Raw genomic sequence first — 13756 nt, 5'->3', positions numbered from 1 at the left:
ACTGTACTTATGCTAACTTGTATTTCCCTAAGTTTCATCTCTTAGTGATATAAAATAAAAAAAAATGACATATTATACTGGATAATGTAAAGTGCTATATGATCACAGGCTGTTATTACAAACTGTCCCTACTTTTGGCACTGTTAATTCCACAAAAGCATTCATTTGACATTGCCTTTCTATTCTCACATTCATCAACTTCATGGTCTCAATTTATTTTTCTGACCCACTGCACTGTAAATTTAGCTGGCATTTAGCTTTCAAAAGTAGGTCACATTTAATTATAAAAGAAGACAGCTGTTGGTTAAATATTAACTAAATAATCACATACTGACAACCAAAATAAAAAACAAATGAAAACAAACAAAAACCAAAGTGAAAGCAATTATAACACATTTTCAATCTTCTGATGACTTTCCAGCATAGATCCAAGACCTCCTCATTTTATCTATGCTTTTCCTCCAATCCTCCAGACCACTTCCTAGTGCCTTGAAGCAGAGATCATAAGGGAATGTCCTCCTTAAGGTTTAAAGTTCACTATTTTCTTTTTTTTTTACTTTTGTCTACTAAATCTAAGTTCAAAAATAACCATGCCTTAGGATAATTAAATTTGATTTTGCTCTTGTCTCTATGTGTACACTTCTACGTTTAAATTGAAGAAAAGTTGTTTCTATTCATCAACAAGCCAGGAATCAATGTATAAAGTTTCTAGGTTTCCAAATGTATTTATGTTTTAATTCAACTAACATATTTATTGTGTGACTTAGAATAGCAATTATATACAAAATATTTACATTAAAATTCCATACATAAAAAAGAAAAATGAAAATTGGAAGACCCATTTTTCAAAGTAAAAATATAAATTTATTATTTTTTTAAATAAATAAATTTATTTATTTATTTATTTATTTATTTATTTATTATTTGTTTGGCTGAGTTGGGTCTTCTTTGCTGTGTGCTGGCTTTCTCTAGCTGCGGTGCTCGGGCTTCTTATTGTGGTGGCTTCTCTTGTTGCAGAGCATGGGCTCTAGCCCCGTGGGCTTCAGTAGTTGTGGCTTGCAGGCTCTAGAGTGCCGGCTCAGTAGTTGTGGTGCATGGGCTTAGTTGCTCCGTGTAATATGGGATCTTCCTGGACCAGGGATCGAGCAAACCCATGTCCCCTGCATTGGCAGGCAGATCGAGCAAACCCATGTCCCCTGCATTGGCAGGCAGATTCTTAGCCACTGTGCCACCAGGAAAGTCCCAGCAATTTATTTTTAAAAATATTAATTTTAAGACAAAATGAATTGTACAAAATTGTTTTAAAATACCAGAAAGTACTGAAACATATAAAGGAGAAAGTAAAAATAACCTATAATAACACCTTCCCAAGAGATAACCACTATTATTATTAAATTTTATTTATTCTTTTCTGCATATACAAAGATATCCATAACAAAACATGGCACCATGCTATTGCGTAATATGCTTATTTTACTCAGTAATCTATCATACACAACTTTCCATAGTTTTAAATGTACATATGTATCATTTTAATGACTTCATGGTATTTCATACCTAAACTATATCAAAATTTATTTAACTAGTTTCCAAACTGATAAATATTAAGGTTGATTTCAATATTTCAAATATTGTAAACTTTGATTCAAGTAGCTTACCTGCACATACATTCTTTCAAATTGGCCAAGAGTTGGTAATTTCCTGCAAGTGAAACTGATCAAAAAATTTTTGATATCTTTAACTTGCAATGTGAAAAATATTTTATTTTGATAATATTTATTCATAAATTTGAGAAAATAAAATAGTTTGTTTTCATACAAAAAGATGTTCTAACTTAACTTTTCATACATAAATTCAGATATTTAGGAGATACACAGAATACTCTGGTACCAAGTCTTCTCTTTTATTTCATGCTCCATTATATTTCCAAACTGCTTATTAGATAGTCATTTTAGCTTTATAATCTAATCTCAGCTGGACTACCCACTCATTTTTCTCAGATAAACTCTAAAATAAGTAATACTGACATTAGTTTTAAAAATAACACATCAAATAGGAAAGAAGTAATGCCAGGGTTATTAGGCTTTTTCATTAAGTTGCTCTCTGTAAAAAAGAAAAAAAAAAAAAACTTTCTTTCTTACTCATTTGCTCCAGTTTGTGTTGATGAAACTGCAGAAGAAAAATTATTACTGATATACCATTTAATATGTTCCAGTTTTCCAGCAACTATGTCATGGTGCCCCATTATTAAATTGGTACTACAGAACTATTTGACACAGATTCTATTTGTCTTGACTAGACCCAACAGTTGAGCTAGTAATCAAATCCAGGTCTATCTGAAACCAAGGTGTGCAGTCTTTCCAGTTTTTCATGAAGGAATTTCAAAGTATGTAGTTGCTAATCACAGAGCAAAGGGGGAAGTGAGCAAAATAATAGCAACAGGACCACATTTATTCACTTCATAAATTCTTCAGCATAGAAAGGCAGATACATGTAGAATACACAAATATTATATCCTTATCACTTCCTTTACTTTAGGCCTTCTCAATTTCATTTCCTGTATTTCCTGTAAGATCAGGAATCTTCCAGGGGTGTACAGCTTTAGTCTCATCAGCAGAATATATGTTAGAAATCACCTTCCTGATAGCACCAAGGAATTTGTCCTTTGGTACATTTATCAGGCTATAACTATCCTCTGCTTCTTATAGCTAAGACCCTTTAATACACAGGTAACTTACAATATACATGCATAAGGATAAGACATTTGTGGGGGTGTTTTGTTGTTGTTTGGCTGTCTTCATCTCTTGTTCTGCCTGGAAAATAATCTGATATACAAATAATTTTGGAACTTCGTAAGTTCTTTCACCGGAAAGACACTGACTAATAATATCTTACATTGGTCACACGTAGCTATGTGCAGAATTAGTGCTGGGAAAAATATAAAATCTAATAAATCTTTTGTATTCCCACTCTCCTCCTGTGCCTCTTCCCATCTTTCTGTTCTATAAACCTCAGCAGGCACACACTAACTTCATGAGGCTGCTGGTCTAACTTTACTGTGTAATAAGCCATCCTATATACACTTGGCCCTCTGTATCCCCGGGTTCCGGGTCCTGATTTAAAGTATACAGGAGGATGTGCCATAGGTTATATGCAAATACTATGCCATTTTATATAAGGGACTTGAGCATCAAGATTCTGTTATCCATGAGGGGGTCCTAGAACCAATCCCCCATGGATACTGAGGGCCCATTATAAACAGTAGAAGAAGGAGATTCTACATTTTAAGAGGATGATTCTTAATGTAAATGAACATCTCTACTACCTCTTTTTACATAACATTCAAAATTAGTGACATACAGATGTAAAACATACTTGAGGCAGTGGACTTTCCTGATGTTTTAAAATTTTTCTAATAAAAATAACCATGGTCAAAAATATTTATTGATCCTAGTTCCCCTACCAGGGATCGAACCCGCGCCCCCTGCATTGGCAGCACGGAGTCTTAACCACTGGACCATCAAGGAAGTCCCATTCTTGTTGTAAGTGTCCATCCATTCAGGGTATGGATGGATAGGGAAACTTCATTGAAAAACTGACATCTAATCATTATCATGAACAAGCACCTAGAAAGCCTATCATGTAAGCAAATACTTAATGTGTCAAACATCAAGGCTGGCCCAGATAACTTCAAGATTTTTCAAGTTAGTTTCTTCCCATATCCAAAAATTCAGATTTAAAATGTATATACTCAGTTAATACAATAAGTAAAGTTACACGCCAAATGTTTTTAGCATGCATATTGCATTTGTGTTGTTTACAGCTTTATTCTTTATCTGATTTGTAATTAAAATATACTTAAATATTTTATTCTAAAATTGTCAGTGTGCTCTAACGATACTAACACAAATTGCTAACTGACAGCTCATTTCACTTGTTTAATGTTAAATAATCTTCCCTTTAGAAACAATATATAGGTAAGTGGCTAAAAGCACAGAATCTGGACTGAATCTTGGCTCTCTCAGTAGCAATGAAACCCCAGGCAAGTTGCAGTAGCACGCTATGCCTGTTTCCTCATCTAAACAATGAAGACAATGATAGTGCATATCTTACAGGATTAAAGGGCTAAATGAGGATTAATGAGTTGATCCACATAAAGTCATTATATTTATATAAGGTGACCTAACATAGTGTCTGCCAGGTCTTAAGAATAATATATAAATATTATTAATAACTGTTTTTTGTAGTGACTAATAAAAGGCTGGTAGATTATCTGTTATAATACAGAGTTGTTAATATAATGCTTGCAGACCTGGTGCAGAAATTACACATAGTGTGATGTTATTCACGTTGAAACCACGTTTAAAAAAAAGACTTTCTATGTTAAATGTAGCTCCCATTTCCTCTCATGAATTTACTACTATCACGTAAGCAAATACTTAATGTGCCAAATGTCAAGGCTGGCCCAGATAACTTCATGAGTTTTCACTTGACATTTGACACTTTTTAAGGATCTTCAGTGACTTAAACTGATATTTATAGAAAGATATAATCAGTTTTAAGATTAAAATATTAAATTTAATATTTAGAATCAGTTAGGTTATTAATAATAATCACTCAGTGAAAGTTTTTAATAGTTTCTCTTTCTGTGTTGATTCATTTTCACTGATGCCCACGCAAGAGACTAATAACTGTATAATATATTTCTTCTGTGCATTGATATTAAGCTTTGAGATTGACAGTAAAAATTAATAAGCACTGATTTACTTAAGTGAATGATATAAAAATATAATAAACACTTTACATGGAAAAAATGTAGCTAAATTTAGGGTCTTGCTACTGTTTCTTCCTCATTCTCTTCTGCCCTGACGTACAGTGCTTTCTTAATTTTCCCACTGGTTCTTCTCTTTTGGCTCCTCAACTTTTGGCATCCCTGACTCTTCTGGGTTGCCTCAATGTACACAAAATGTGCACCTGCTGCTCTTTAATCAAGAGCTGTTCTTTTCTAATGTTTCTGTGGCTGCTGTCACTATTGCATGTCTCCCACCTTCTGCAGTTCATTATCCTTTGGTGAACTTTTATCACAAGCTGCATCCTTCTGACAAAGTCAGCATTCCTTCTCAAGATTCACATTTCTTTTTATGTTTTCTTTTGGTCACTTGACATGTAAGGAAAGTCTCAGGCTTTCACTTGCTCTTCAGGATCACAACCTTGATGTCAGGAACACAGGAGCAATTCCTTAACAGGCCATATACCTAGATTCTAAATAAGTGTTTCCCCAGTATCCTGTAAGCACATCTGCCAGTCACTCTAATAGTAATTACTACTCTCTGAGACACCCCATCACTGGCACTAACAATGTACAGACGAAGGCACGCATAAACAGTGATGCAAACTGAGTGGTGGATGCATGGTGGATGCATACAGGAGAGGCATTGACCCTAATGTGGTGTAAGTGTGTGAGGGCATGGTTGGGGAAGGTTTCTGAAACAGATGAAGTAGTTGCACCTGAACCAAAGTTTCAATCTTCTCTTACCATCTGCTCTCTGAACGACCCCTCCAAAAAGGCTATTCACATCATCCATACAGTTTTTGGCAAAAAGGAAGTATGAGGGGCAGGACTGGGTGCATAGTTTATGGAGCTCAGTGCAAAACAAAAATGTGGGACTCCTAGTACAAAACTTATTAAGAATCTCAAGACAGTGATAGCATAGCATTAAACCAAACATCAGGCCCTTTTGAGCATGGGGCATTGTGACTGCACAGAATATATATCCATGAAGGTGCCTCTGGTCAGAAAGAAGAATGAATCTCAAGAAAAATAAGATTCCTCTTTTCTATTTTCTTTGCAAAATTCCTTATTATTTGCAGCCATGGGTAACAGACATAACTGTAAAGACTTTAAAAACCTACAGCTTGCACTGAATTGAATTCACTTCACTAATATTTACGGAGCAGTTACTTTGTATAGGAGAACACATTTATTATTGGAAAAGAAAAAAGTATATATTCTGGGCCCTAAAGGAGATCAAACAGTACTAGGGAGAACTGTATACACCACCTGAAATAAAACATTAGACTGGGAAATGCTGTAAATACAGCAATGGATATTAACTGTTCCTTTCACTTGCTCCTGCCGCATTGCAATTGCTTGTTTGCTTATCTGTCACCCAGGAGTCCTCAAATCCTGTTTATTACACTAATCTCAGTCCTTAACATTGTATCATATGCATAAGAAACTTTCAAGATTTTAAATATATGAGTAAATAAGTGGTCCAGAGAAGAATCATATAAAATTGCTATTTTTTAGGTTTATGTCTGGGAAAAGCATAGACTTTTGAACCACTCGCTGAGCTAGAATTCCAACTCTGATTCCTATTTATTTTATGGCCTGTTTAAGAGAGGTACTTGCTCTGTTCTTCAACAGTGCAAGCGTTCATCAATGTGAGGGCTGCTGTGAGAACGAGAAACAATGTACAGACAGTACCTGGCCTCTCCTCAATTCAAAGTTCTGTATAGAATTACATTTCTCTCTGATCTTCTGTTTTTCTATTTAGCACAGTGGGAAAGAACACAAACTCTGGATTTACTAGGCTCAAAAGTAAGTTTTATCACAATTAACTGTGTGATCCTGAGCCATTTATTTAACCTTTATGGGCCTCCTTTTTCTTCATGTATGAAACAGGGACAAAAGTAAAACTACCACCATGATTTGTTGTGGAGATTATATTAGTTTATATGTGTAGTACTGGGAAACTATATCTGACCCATGGTAATCATTTCATAGAGCCTCTGCAATTATTATTACTACTGTTAACCCCATTATTTAACTGGACCAGCATTAAAATCTCAAATTCTTATTAGACTCCTCCTTATATTTGCCCCCATCAAAATAGCTCTCATATATATCCATTCCACACCAATGACTTCATTCGAGTTCATGCATGCATATTTTCCTGGATGAAATGATATATTATCTCTCCTGATATTTCTCCTGATATATAAACACTTCCATTAGCTCTCCCTTTAATTACAAAGTAAGTCTTTTTTTAAAACCCCAAATCACTTTTTTCTCTCTGGTCTCTGAAAGCCCTTATACCTATATTTCAGATATGGATTTAATATTTACTGTCTTATTTGTCCATTTATTTGCTTTTCTACCTATATGGATTTTGTTAAAGCTTCATATTTTTTGTCTCCTTCTTTGCCTTTACTTATTTTAACATGTCAATAGAGAGCTAATAATTTTAATATGATTTATCATTTGATATAGATGCCCTGAGTGAAACCAATTAAAATTGTGAAACCAATTAACAAACATTTTTATATTACATAGTGAATGTTATTGGCAGAGTCAAATTGTTTGAAAGTAACTAGGACAAAGGATGAAGGGAATGTAACTGGGACAAGAATTTGCGTCTTGATTTTGTTTCTGCCCCTTTTGACATCGGGCAGATTTCTTAAACTTTCTGACCTCAATTTCCTCCCCTATCAAATAGAGGAAAAGAATACTTGCCCTATTTAATTCATAGTGATCTTGTGAGAATCAAAATATACAAATAAATATTAACAAACTTAGATATATTATAAGATTTTAATATAAATATTTATATCAAATATATTCATGTATTAAAAATAAACATTAACCATAGGCTTTTGAATATAATAGTATTCATAACCATAATAATATTCCAAACTAACAAAACTATTACCCTTCCACTTAACATATTTTGCTTTGATGAATAAACTAATGCACCATTGATTACCATTAGAAACACTCTTAAAAGGTATTATAACAAAAATATGAAGCAACGATGTTTATTATGATGATTCCATATTTTTACAAATGAAAAAGAAATTTAAAATACTGAGATGTAATCTAATTTTGAGTCCTAATCTTTTACTTAATGATAGTCATATACAAAATAATTTTTTCATATGCATGATCCTGGGTATATAACTTACTTAGCAATACATCTTTCTTAGCTGATATGTGAAAATGAAGAGTAAACTTTGCCACAATTACAATCCTATTTGATTAATAACTAAAGAAATGTTAACCTGAGAAACCATGTCTTAGAATATGTGGAGATCTGTTGTGATAAGTAGAATTTGGGTACTGAATTGTTTGAGAAAAAATTTGAAACGGTGGCTAAGCAGTGGGAAATAAAACAGAAAAAGGAAGAACTTACAAACTTCTGAAGCTCTTTAATGCAATGCTACCTAAAAATTAGAGTTTTTTTTTTTTTTTTCTAGTCTTTGAAACTTAAATCAGACTTTTAGCACAATGTTACCAATTCACTAGAAAATCAGAAGAATTGTTTGGGAGAGCTAAAAAAGAAAGGTAGGGCTTCCCTGGTGGCGCAGTGGTTGAGAGTCTGCCTGCCGATGCAGGGGACATGGGTTCGTGCCCCGGTTGGGGAGGATCCCACATGCCGCGGAGCGGGTTCGCTGAGCCTATGCTCTGCAATGGGAGAGGCCACAACAGTGAGAGGCCCATGTACTGCAAAAAAAAAAAAAAAAAAAAAAAAAAAAAAAAGAAAGAAAGGTAAATGCATAGGAAAACCTAGAAGTAGAAGAAAATAAAAATAGAAATATGTAAAAACCACAGGGGTAAATTTAATAGAAAAAAATCAAGTGTATGAGAACTATAATATTATATATAAAAGTAAAGTCATTTAACAAAAGTTAACAGTAGATTGGAAAACACAAATATTATCATCTGTATTTATTTATGGATTCACACAATGCATTTTTAGTGAGGCCCTGCTATGTATAAGGCAATGATCTGTGCTTTGGGAAACATTAAAAATAATCATTCGGAGACATGCTCTTAAATTGCCTGGAGTCAAATTGAATTTCTAATACATGAACATAAATAACCATAGTGCAGAGCAGAGAGAAACAAGAGTTACAGTAGACATACAGACCAACTGCAACACTGTTAGAAAAGTCAAAGATTGCTGCATATGGAAGGCAGCTCTTGAATTGAAGAGATGGTTTTACAGATAGAGCAGGGACATAGAATATTGCACAATGACAAAACGACACAAGTATATATGGGGAACAGCAATTTAATTTAGGCTCAAGTGTAGCACATGTGGATAAGTAGTTGGTGGAGGAGGAGAAAAATGTAAGACAAGGTTCTGAAGTGCTCAGAATAATAAGATAAAGATCTTTAGTTAACTGGTAAACAGAGCAATTATAGGCATTTATTTTTTTTTTTTGGACAAGAGAATAATGTCACTAAAGGAGTGCAATAAACTCTTAACAGAGTAAAAACAAAATAGCCTAACATATGATGCCAGAAACCTCATTTAAGAGCTCTCAACTCTAGATAAAGGACCACTGCAGGAATACAGCAATGAAGCATGAAGGGCCTAGTGTGATGCTCATTCTAGGAATAGAAAACAGGACAAAAACAATTTAGGTGTGGGGCTTTAATCACTCACTTTCCCCCAATTCACCCATATCCCCTAAAATGTAATCTATTGTATAATCACAGCTTTCCCTCTTACCACAAAATTGCTACCCTTATTCCTCTGACAGAAATTCTGGAGCCACTATTGCAGAAGGTCATTGTTAAGAAACAATATTATTCACTAATTAGAAAATAAATAGCTAGAGTGCTCATAAGTGGGAAATACGCTAGTATGCAGGTATGCAAGATGAGCTTAAAACAAGGTGTAATGTGTCTGAGGTGCCACCTGATACCCAGAGGAGGTTATCAAGTTAACAAATAGAAATCTGTAACTTGTTTTACAGCTCAGAGAAGGTACAGGTATGGGTAATACCAATATAGGAGAATAAAGAAAGGGACAGACCAGAGAAGCTGAGGGAAGAACACTGGGGAATATCCAAATTTAACAGATGAAAGAAGGGGAAAGAATCATAGAAGTAATACAGGACAAGTTTATATAGGAGAAGGGAATCATCTTGAGATGATTGTTTAGGTATGATGACTAAAACTTCTGAGAAATGTATCTGTGATTTATATCTCTTAAGTTACAGATTAACTGAAACCAGGAAAATGTACTAGACAGAATTTCTTGGGCAAATGCAGAAAGTATCACTATAGCTTATGTGTTTGAGTGAATGAAGTCTGAGATATCTTTCCTATGTACCTGTCTATGCTTTATGTTTACTGAAGTAAGGCTATTTCTTTGTTAAATTAATGAGGTTGTAGCTTCACAGTTAATTCTTCAGAGTACCATTCAATAAAAAGCACTAAACATATTGAAGAGACTGCAAGAAGGGGCTTTATTTCTTTGAAAAGTCAACATGTCCATTTTATTAAGAAATGAAACAGAAAATATGTTAGAGTAATTTTTTAAAGTGGAATTCAAAGAGATATTTTGTTTGTAAATGTTTAAAAACTATTACATGAATTTATATTTCAGGGGATTGCACATGCACTTAGAAAGTAAAATCATCCATTTTCACCATATACTCCATAGCTTCATGACAACAGTAAATATGTTCTTCTGAAAAGAAATATTATTCCTCAATAGGTGAGAAAAATTTGTAGCAAATCTTAAAAAAGTTAATGCAGCTGTCTCCAAAGAAAAATCTTCTGCCTCAATATGTTACACACATTTTCTAAAACTTTCAATGGCTTCTTATTTCCTCTTGCATCAGGTCTACATTTCTCCCTAACTTGTTCTCACCACATTCATACAAATCTGTTTTCTATTTTCCTTAAAACATAATGTTTGAGAAACTGCTGGTTGCCTATTGAATAGCCATTCTCTCTTTTATTCCTTCCTAAGAGTTTTCCGGCCCTTCCCAGTGTGGCACAGGGATAAATCATAAATATTAGTCAATTATGTTAATCCAATTCCCAATTCTAATGAAGGCTGTGACTTAGTTATATCAATTAAGGAGATTCTGCTGAGGAAATCTGAGAAAATACTTCCTCACACTGAAAAAAAGTCCAGTGGGAGAATCCACCCCTGCTCTTCTGCTGTAGAGTCATAACTGAATATGTTGCTTTGTACTGTGATAGAAATCTCACCATCTTTAAGAGTCAACCTGAGGATCAAGTCCACATCTCAAGGATAGAAGGTCAAAAAAGATAGACCGAATTTTGGAACTTTTGCCCTAGTTAAACCACTGCTTTCGAAGCCTCTCTCCACTCTACTTCATGATTGCTATGGTGGTAATTGTTAAATATGTTCCCTTTATATTTATACTCTTCTGAGTTGGATTTTCTGTTATTTGCTGCCAGGAACATGATAACAGATAAAATGTGTAATACAATATTCATATTCCTGCCATTAGCACCTTGTTCCCTTTGCTTTGAATACCCTATGTTTTCCTTTAAGCCTATTCAAATTCTTAATATACTCAAGAAATAACATGAAATCCACCTCCTCTATAATCTTATGCTTAATGCAATTGCCAGCGCTTTTCTCCTCCTTCTGTGAACTTGCACAGCACTCAATGGTCGATAATATACCACTTGGCATAAAATAATATTTTAGTGTTTAGTATTTGTTTTATAATGAAATTATGTATTCAGCATTTGCTGAGCATCTATAATGTGTCAGGCTCAGTGCTACACATGTGGGATATAAAGCATAATAGTACTCTGTTCCTGTCCACAAATAGCTCAAGGCTAGAAGGAAAAAAAACAAATATAAGTAAAAGCAATTTATTTCTGCAAAGGCTTAGAACACAGGTATGTACAAGGGGCAGTGGCAGCAGAAAAGAACAATAATCTGACCTGATCTGGGGGCAGCCAGAAACTCTGAGTTATGATTTAAAGGATGAGTTGGAGTTCACCAGGTTGACAAGGGTGATTAAGGACTTTATAGTCAGAAAGGATAGGATATACTACGGCAAAGAAGTGTGAAACAGTATGGCACTTTCAAGGACCTGAATTTAATTTGTTTTGGTTTCAGAATAAACTCCAAGGAGGAAAGGGTTCATAAGTTAAGCTGGAAAGGTAGGCAATGCAAAGATCAAAAAATATTTGTATTCCGTGTTTGTTCTCCAATTAACTTGTGAGGTCACATGTTTTTGGTGAACATATTCTAGAATTGCAAGACGATAATGATTTCAAGCTCCCTGCACCTTGGGCCCATAGATTTACTTGAATTTCTCTGCCAGTGCACATTGATTCTTGAGATAGATAGATAGTATTGCCATTATATGCTACTTCACTTTTTTTTTGTTTTTTAAATCAATAGGACCTAAAGCTGTGCAGTGAATATTGCAGGTATTCTACTTCTTTATGGATTTTCTATGTTGGTTATCTAGATAGAGTAGGAAAATCTTGCAGTGAAGTTTTACTACATTATTTCCTCTTTATTAGTAATTTAATATTCTATTGTCAGAGTGAATCTTAGGATTCTGTGTTGCATATCTGCCTCCTTAAGATCTGTTTTACTCTAGCTGGAAGTGGACCATAAAAATTCCCCAAACATAGATCCACCAAAAGGTCTCTTTGGATAGAGTCTCTTTATCTAAGTTTATGGACACACAGATTATCGTTAATCAATAATAAATACCAATTTAATATTTATTTCCTGAAGCAGTATACTCTGTATCAGATAAAATCTAAATTCTAAATTTAGTTATTTAGAAAAAAGTTACCTTTCCCACACAGGAAGAAAAAGTATGTGTTGATAGAAACAGTCACTTTAACCAGATGTGTATCACTGAAGACCACTGAGATAAAATAAAAATTGTATCTAGAATCCATGGAATAGTGTCAAACATGTGGTGACTGTCACCATATGTAATTTTTGTTTGCAGTTAGCTCATTAAATATAGTTAGCTCAAAGTGTTGGCAAAGAGTTCATCTTCCCTATTATTACATAAATGCCAGCAGCACTGTGTTTGTCATTTTTTTCTTCCGCTGGAACAGTATATCACATAAATTTTACTTAAAAATTTGATCATTTGTTAAACTTTATATTCCATCACAGTGTTAAGAGTAGCAACAGATCCCAAATACCTTCTCCTAAATATCTGAATTTGAAGCCTAGGTATGCCACAGAAGGCCACATAAACTCAACACCATCACTGAGTTTCATGAAATGCAATACGCTAGCAAAGCTTATCCTGTCTCCTGAGTACCAAAGGAAAACAAATTACACGTGGGGCTACAAGAACCACAGTGGTACTCAATTCTAATCAGTAACGTGTAAAAAATGTATGATTGGACAAGTTGGAAGCAGAAAAATCATAAAATAAGCAATCCTTTAGGAGGACGAAAAATTATAGGCAATTCAAAGAAACAAAACTACACAATAGGCTACAATTTTCATTCATTAGAAAATACAGAGCTATTTTTCCTAATGCTTTTCCATCAGACTCCTCCTTCCTTTAATCTCCTATGTGCCCTGTGAAAAACTTCATATAATATAAAAACTTCAAATAATATTCATTTTCCAAATACCAAAGAAAACTAGATGCTGCATTTTCCAAGGAATATATCAGAACATATTTTTTTCCAAGTTATATTAAGTAGACATAAAAGTCCAATTTTTATTATTTGTGAACATATCTATAGGATGACAGTTTACTTGAAGAAGTAACTTTTCATCTATTAAAAAAAACTCAGTGATTTGTATCCTGTGATATTAAATGTCTGGCAATTTGGATACACTGAGATGATGACCAGGAATTCTAATATTTCACTTCTCAGCTCATTCAGTATTCTTTAAGTAAAATGTGTGTGTGTGTTTCAAGTTTCTATCTATACATTTGAGAATGTTAAGTAAGTACTTTTTCTACCAATGGGAAAAAC

Source organism: Stenella coeruleoalba (genome assembly GCF_951394435.1).
Source record: "Stenella coeruleoalba genome assembly, chromosome: 8".
Taxonomy (NCBI): domain Eukaryota; kingdom Metazoa; phylum Chordata; class Mammalia; order Artiodactyla; family Delphinidae; genus Stenella; species Stenella coeruleoalba.
Note: the sequence above shows the minus strand (reverse complement) of the source record.